General features: G+C 37.8%; 1 non-coding gene across 1 annotated transcript; it reads right to left on the bottom strand.

Annotated features, from left to right (window-relative positions):
• Nucleotides 1–5,938: 5,938 nt before the first annotated feature.
• Nucleotides 5,939–6,045, bottom strand: LOC122124424. The gene has a single exon (XR_006150541.1). It is a non-coding gene; the product is annotated as a U6 spliceosomal RNA (small nuclear RNA).
• Between the last annotated feature and the right edge of the window lie 2,359 nt (nt 6,046–8,404).

Genomic DNA, 8,404 nt, shown 5'->3' with positions numbered 1-8,404 from the left:
AGACCAGTCAAAAAAAAATCCTTGGTTTTCTGATCAGGTTCTAAAATGGACATTAAAACCCTAAGCTGGTCTTTTTTTTTTTTTTTAATCTCTTCTGGTCAGACATTACATTTCCAAGTCCCACTTTAAAACCCAGGTAATCTGGAAGCATCATGCTTGCCATTGGAGCTTCACTCTGTTCTTACAGAGAAAAACTTATTTTGCTATTGCATGAATAACAAATGTTACCTTTTTTGTAATAACCAGATGGGTTAGTTTTTTAGTTGCTGGGACAAACACCTGAGAGGAACAATTTAAGAAGAGGGAAGATTTATTTTGACTCTTGGTTTCAGAGGTTTTAGTCCAAGGTTGATTGGATCCATTAATGGCTTTGGACCTGAGACAATATGATGGTGAGCAGTGTGTGGCAGAGGCTCTTCAACTCATGGCGACCAGATTGGGAGAGTGTGTGTGTGTGTGTGTGTGTGTGTGTGTGTGTGTGTGTGTAGGTAACAAGTAGGAAGGACCTAGGGCAAGATATACCCTTCAAACACACACTTCTAGGGACCTTCTTCCTGCAACCATACCCATCTTCTAACATCCATCCATGGGATCCTTTTGCCCTTCGATTTTTGGTTGGCATTAGCTAAGATATTAGACAGTAATGTTTATTAGACAGTGATTGACTTCAATTTTCAGTTACAGGTTAACTGGATGCCCCTCAATGGATGAATGGGTCAAGAAAATGTAGCATTTATACCCAGTGGAATTTTCCTCATCTGTTAGAAAGAACAATATTGCACCATTTGCAAACAAATGGAAGGACCTGGGAAAAGCGATGTTAAGAGAAGTAAGTCAGGCCCGAAGAGACAAATGTTGCATGCTTTCTCTCATACGTGGAAGTTAGAACTTGTTTATAAATACAAATCTAAACACTTTGGGTGGTATGCAAGTGCACACACATGTATTAGATGAAATATGGCAAGTTCAGGGGAGAATTCAAACAACGTAATTTCTTAAAAAGGCTAAATCGTAGTTTAACAAAATAAACACCAGGTAATGGGGGCAGTATCAAAGGGAGGAGATAGACAAATGAAAAGGGGAAGTGTATGTGTGTGGAGGGGGGAGAATGAAGTCATAAAATTCAATATATATCCTACAAAAGTAAGAAAAGTTAGGGAAGGGGTAGGATTGGGAGGAATGGGAGAGAATACTGGGAGAGATGACATTGATAGAGATATATTATCTTTATAAACTACTTTATTGAGTGGCAACTCCTTTGTACAACTAATATTATAGATGTATATAATCTGTATATATGTATATGAAATATGTATATACTACATACACACATATACATATATACTTCATATATATATATATATATGTGTATACCTCTATCTATCTATCTATCTATCTATCTATCTACCTATCTACCTATTTGAAGTTACAATTCTGCTGCATACTGGTGGCTCATGCCTGTAATCCTACCTACGCAGGAGGCTGAAATCTGAGAATCTCAGATAAGTTCTCAGTTCTCAGATAAGAGCAGTTACAGTTACATCCCTGATCAGAACTGTAATACATATTTACTCTTGAACAGAAAACACAAGTATTAATATTGGTTTTGCAGATAAAAGGTACTTTATTCATAAAGTCTGCTCCATAGGACTGTACAAATGTATCCCTAAACAACTGTGGAACACAATTAATAGCAACTGTATAAGATGCTCACCCTAGATTTTTAGTGGTATACATACCCCAATTTGCTCATTATGCCAGCAAAAGGTATATGTTTTACTGTCTTAGAAATATCAAGATTATAATCTCAATTAAATTGAGATTTTAAAAAATTCCAGTGCACTGAGGATGCTGCTCATTGGGCAGAGAATTTTGGCTTGATCTGAGATATGATTCTTTCCTTGCCACTGACCAATATGAGCATCAAGACGTTTTTCTTAATTCCATGCTATGTAGACAATGTAGTCTCAAAATGTACATTGGAGTTCACAATGGACATTGTCTACTGCTTCTCATTTTGAGTCTGTAAATGTTAATTAAGATCCTTTGGGAATTGATTGAGTTAAGCATTTATAGCTTGCCTCTTGTTGGTTCTTCCTGTCTGTCATGGCTACACACCATAAAGCTATCTAGATGCTCTTAAGCTGGATCCTGAGACTCGTTGTTTTGAATAAACACAACAGCGATCATAAATGGACAGGATAAATAAAATGTCTGAGGTGGTAGGCAGAGGCTGGTCATTCAAAAAGAGTAGGCAGTCCTGTAAAGGCTGTGGCAGGCTGAAGACCTGATCTAGTGTGAGTTCTAGACAGATCTCTCTGTCAGAGGAACAAAGCAAAACAGAGTTGGGAGACAGGTAGATGTGGTTCAGTGGAATGAGTTAAAAGCCTATTGTTGGGCTGACATTGTGGCTCAGTGGCAGAAGAATAGTCTAGCAAGTACAAGACCCTGAGTTCAAACTCAGTGCCACAAGAAAAAAAAAAGCTTGTTGAATAAGCATCTGATATTTGATCTAAGATGTGCTGATGGAAATTAGAGCAGACAGAGACCTTAAAATTTTCTAAAATTTGAACTTTAATGAGTGAATTGAAATGGAAGAGAAGAAAAGATAAAAAGAAAAGTAAAAATATCAAGAAAGAAGTGGTAGCATATGCCTATAATCCCAGCACTTCAGATACTGAGACAGGAAGATCACCAGTCAAGGCTAGCTTGTAGGCTATATAGCAAGTCTAAACAACATAGTGAGACCCTGTTCCAACCCCTTCCCCACAAAAAGAAAAAGGTATAATTTGTCAATCCATATACACAGGCCTACATTATTTAAATAAATACATTAGCATTTTGAGTGTCTTGTTTATACTAAGAGTTATTCAGAGGAAAGTGATAAAGTTGGTAAAATCCCTAATATCGAAGTTTCTACTCTGACTAGATATAAATTCAGAACTTAATGGCCCATATAACTTTTAGAGAGAAACACACACATCACATTTGGCTGCATTTCACTGCTTGTAGACATGCCATATTTATTTTGCTTTCTCTGTTATTCTGTAGGACCTTTCTTAATTGCTCCATGGCTTTCCCTCCACAAGTTTGCCAACTCATTTCCTTAAAATGTTTATGTATGCATATTTAGAAATACTTCACTAAGCACTTAGAAGCATTCTAAAGAGGCTTAGTAATTCTCTTTTATATGTTCTTTCTTAACCTTATTAGCAGTAAAAGTTCCTTAGAATATTACTCACTTGTTAAAGAAATATGTCACAAGGAGAACCCTGGGGATGGGAATGAAATACTATAGAACCAAAATATGCCACTGAAATATTCTCCGTATAGCTGTCTTATAAAAATATCCAACAGAGCTTCCTCAAAAGATTTAATCACAGAAAATTAAATTCCAGGAAATATATGCCTTCTTTAAGACATTTATTTAGTTTGAAATCAGGGCTCTTTATATTTTTAAAGGAAACAAAACATTCTTTCCTTTAGTCAAAATGGGTTATTCTTGCTTCAAAATATATTAACATAAATTTCAGGTTACAAGTTGTAATTTGATTTAGTGCGTCTCCAACATGATGATGGGTGATATAGCCTTACACATTCCCTCCTTTCGTTATCATGCTGGTTTTTATTGTCAAGTCAGGCGGCAGCCCACTGGTGTTACAAAATAGCACTTGACTCTTTTACATCTTGGATTTAGACTAAAAGTTATTTTTGTTTTTCTTTTTTTTTATTGTGAAAATACTGTACACAGGGGTTACAATTACATGGGCAAGGTAACGAGTACATTTCTTATCAAGCATTGTTGCCTTCTCCTTTGTTTCCCCTTCCCATTCCTTCCCATCTCCCTCCCCTCACTCCTTCCCCCCTCCCCACTGGCCAAAGTTGTGAAGTTCGTTTTTTGACATAACGTCTTACACATCTCATTGTTGCAATGGATCCACCTGTATCCCTATTTAAATGATTTGTTTTTTCCCTTCCCCTCCCCAAATTGTACCAACATCAAATACAGTGAAAACAGAGGTTATACCGTGGGGGAGGGACATACAAAGCAACAAAAAAATCATTTTATAAATATGTTAGAAACAATTGCAAGAAAGAAAAAAAAATTTGAGTCCTTATCTTGGGGTTCATTTCCCTAACATCAACTTATCTGACCATTTCTGCTTGTCTCAGACATATACTAGTTATTGCAAATAAAGGAAACCATGGGACCTATGTTTCTTTGGGCATGGTTTACTTCACTTAATATAATTTTTTCCAAGTCTTTCCATTTCCTAACAAATGGGGCAATGTCATTCTTTCTGATGGAGGCATAGAATTCCATTGTATATCTGTATACCACATTTTCTTGATCCATTCATCTACTGAGGGGCATCTGGGTTGGCCCCATATCTTAGCTATGGTAAATAATGCTGCAATAAACATAGTTGTGCTGGTGGCTTTAGTATGGTCTTGTTTGTGATCATTTGGGTAAATGCCTACAAAAGTGGAATTGCTGGGTCATAGGGGAGCTCTATGTGGAGTCTTATGAGGACCTTCCATACTGCTTTCCAGAGTGGTTGGACAAGTTTACACTCCCACCAACAGTGCAGTAAGATTCCCTTCTGTCCACATCCCCTCCAGCATCTGTTGTTATTAGAGTTCTTGATTATAGCCATTCTAACTGGGGTGAGGTGGTGTCTCAGTGTTGTTTTGATTTGCATTTCTTTCATGACTAGAGAGGTTGAGTATTTCTTCATGTGTCTATTGGCCATCCTTCTTTCCTCTTCAGAGAAGTTTCTCTGTAAGTCTTTAGCCCACTTATTTATTGGGCAGTTCTTTGAGGATTTGTTTTTGGGGGATTTAATTTTTTGAGTTCCACGTATATTTTAGATATGAGACCCTTGTCCGTTATATGGCTAGTGAAGATCTTCTCCCAATCTGTGGGCTTTCTATTGATCTTGCTAGCTATGTCCTTTGCCATGCAGAAGCTCTGCAATTTCATGCAATACCATTTGTCCAATCTTTCTTTAATTTGTTTTGTTTCTGGGTCTGATCTTTAAAAATGGTCTAGTTACACCTTGTGTTGAAGTGCAGAACTGCTACATTATTGGTTACAGACATCTATGTGCTATGAAAACAGCTTTGGTACAATACATTATTAAAAAAGAAAATAAATTTTTGTAAAATTCACAGCATAATTGTGAGGCAAAAAATCAGTCACATAAAATTCTGCATTTTTAAAAATGTTCAGGATGAACATTAGACATCTTTGTGCAGAAGAAATGGTGGAGATAGGAGAAAAAGCAAAAGTAAGAAGGAGGAAAGACCACAGTAGTAGCTGCTCCCATCAAAGCAAACCACCACTTCTGAGGCCTTCAACCAATAATGAAGTCAACTTCAAGACATATGCAAAGTCGCTTTGCAATACCTTAAATTAGTGGGTCACAAAAGTCTATTTTAAAAGAAAAGCCTCTTGAAATACCCATTCTCTGTGTTTTCAGCCTTAAGGACTGTCTGCAAAGAATGACCACCAGTGAGTGCATCTGAAATAGTAGGCTCTTCTAACTCCAAAAGGCCGAAGGTTATCCCAAAGACTGCCACTCACATCTCCCCAGGAGTGGCCACGACCGACCCGTTGATTGCTTCTCAGTGCACGTTGGTTAGGAGACCAGTCATGTTCCATTCCTACACGGGAGACCCCCCAGGATCCTATGTCACCGCTGCTTTGCTCCCCAGTATGTTCAGATAGGAGAGTTCTGATCCCGGCCACTTAGCATGCTTAATGTGCCTTACAAACGCCAACGCAAGTGTCCCTGTCACGCGGCTGAAGATGGTGTCTGTGTAAGCTGGAAGTCCCTCTTCCTTACAGTACTGCATTTCCGTGCTCAAGTGTGTTTCGAGGACTTAAAAACCCCAATTTCCCATGCATCCCTACCTCAAACAAAACAACAACAACAAAAATATGGAAAGCTTCACGAATTTGCGTGTCATCCTTGCTCTGGAGCCATGCTAATCTTCTCTGTATCATTCCAATTTTAGTGTATGTGCTTCTGAAGCGAGAACTAACTTCATATTCTTGATGACCCTCTCTCAAAGGAATGCCAAGTTGCCATGGTTTCCCTGGTTTTATACGATGCTGACTTTGAATCAAGCCAAATCTCGAGAGACCACAAGCTGTTGGTCCTCCTGGAATGTTCCTCTCTGAACTCATCTTGGATCTGTATGACCATGGGATAGTTGCTGTCAAATTTATACTCACTAGTAAGGCTTTTGCTTTCTTTTTTAAAAATTTTGCATAAAACTTAGTTTTCTCTTTGGCTTTCATGGGTAACTGGTAATGGGCAAAACCAGAGGAGGTTTTCCTTCTTGTTTCTTGGTCTTGGGGGCTACCTGCTAGTAGTATTCCCTGTGAATGGTAATTTGTCATTGGGTTGATTGGCCACAATAGAATGATTGACAACCATGACCCATTACTTTTTGAATAGTAACTCCAGTCTTTCCTCCTGACTCTTACCTTGTTTCTGATACACCTTCTCCCACCCTCCTCCTCCTGGTTTTCTCCCACAGTCCTTTTTGACCCATACTGTCTTAGTCTCTAAAGACACCTCTCATTTAGGACAATAGAATTGTAGCTATGGGCTCTTTCCCCTTCTTCTCCTCAGTCTTCTCCCAGCACAAGAAGAAATACTGATTATAGGTCAGAGATAGTGAAAGAAATAGTGGGACATCAGCTCTAGTTGATGTATTATGAGCCAAATATATTTCACCACCAGTCTTAAATACTTATTAAGGTCAAATATTCACTATTCAATTATCCATGTCAAGTTGATCTGAACCCACACCAGTGTAGTGTGGGGTGAATTCCAGTTTCAAATATTTAAAAAAAAACGGTCTTCTTTTTGGCCTAATTCTCAGAACTTTAGCTCCTGAAACCAACAGTTCAAATGCCTTGGGGATATTATTTCAAGAAGATTTCCATATAGAAAACATAACCCATCATTAAGAAATGTAAAAGAAAAAAATGTAAAAGAAAAAAAAAAGACAGTACAATATGCCCATTCTCTATGCAACTTGAATTATTGATTCAGTGTCATTGAAACCAAAATCATGCAACTTTCTAAGCTTATTTCACAACTTACATGGAAGGGTAAAAAATAAGTAGGATACTTGTGGAATATAGATATCACTAATAGGAAGCTATGGTCATTAACTCAGTGAGATAATAACATGCACATACAAACCCACTATCTATGTGTGATTGCATTAACCAATAAACCCAAGTTCTTATTATGTAACCCTGTAATAGAGAAATTTGGCATATACTACATTAATCAGGTAGTAAATATTAACTTCATCCATAATGAGACAAATGAACACCATGTGCCTCCCCACAATGCACTGGGAAGGAAATCCCATCACTCCTGTAATGTTCTGGGGCCCCAAATGAATGACTTCCAGCCAGTTTTGATTAAAAATCTCCTAACAAGGACATTCTACAAAGTAATCACCTGTACTTAAATAAAGATTGAGGCCATGAAAAACAGAGACAGATGATCTGTTCCAGGTTGATGGGGATGGATAAAAGGCATAATAACTACTTGCGGGAGTGTTCAATATGTAACCATAGATTACATCTTAAGCCATGAAAAAAGCAGTTGACAAAATATGAATGGAGTGTATGAGGTTTGTAGACTTATGTCAGTGTAATCTCTTAATATTTTTTGGTGGGTTATGAGGCTTGAACTTGGCCCGGGTGCTGTCCCCCCGAGCTTTTTCCTTCAATGCTCGATCTCTACTACTTTAAGCCACAGCGCCACTTCTGGTGTTTTGGTGGTTAATTGGAATTAAGAGGCTAATGGACTTTTCTGTCTGGGATGGCTTTGAACTGCAATCCTAAAATCTCAGCCTCCTGAGTAGCCAGGATTACAGGAGTAAGCCACCAGCTCTTAGATTTATATCTTGATTTTTGATGGTTGTATTTGCCTCTGTAGAAGGGCATCTTTGCTTTAAGAATTACACAGTAAAGTCCTGCTCAATGTAACATTACATTTGAAACTTACTCTCAGGATCAGAAAAATATTTATTCATGAACAAGAAGAAGTAGGGAGAGGTGAGGAGGGGAGCAAATGAGAATGATAAGGCAAATAAGATGAAATGTTAATTGCTATAGACTAGGGGTGAAGAATATGAATGGAAATGTTATGTATTTTTCTCTCAACTTTTCCTGTTTAAATTATTATAAAATAAGAAAAATAAGGAAGAGCACACTGGGACCTCTGGCAATAAGGGGAGTATAAATGTCATATCATATGAATGGAGGGAAGGGCCGGGAATATGGCTTAGTGGTAGAGAGCATGCCTAGCATGAATGAAGGTTCAATTCCTCAGTAATACATAAACAGAAAAACTGGAAGTGGTGCTGT

This window comes from Dipodomys spectabilis, unplaced genomic scaffold, assembly GCF_019054845.1.
Source record: "Dipodomys spectabilis isolate Male_0828 unplaced genomic scaffold, ASM1905484v1 ptg000234l, whole genome shotgun sequence".
In the NCBI taxonomy this organism is placed as follows: domain Eukaryota; kingdom Metazoa; phylum Chordata; class Mammalia; order Rodentia; family Heteromyidae; genus Dipodomys; species Dipodomys spectabilis.
The sequence above is the reverse complement of the archived record's forward strand: the minus strand, read 5'-3'. Positions and strand labels throughout refer to the sequence as shown.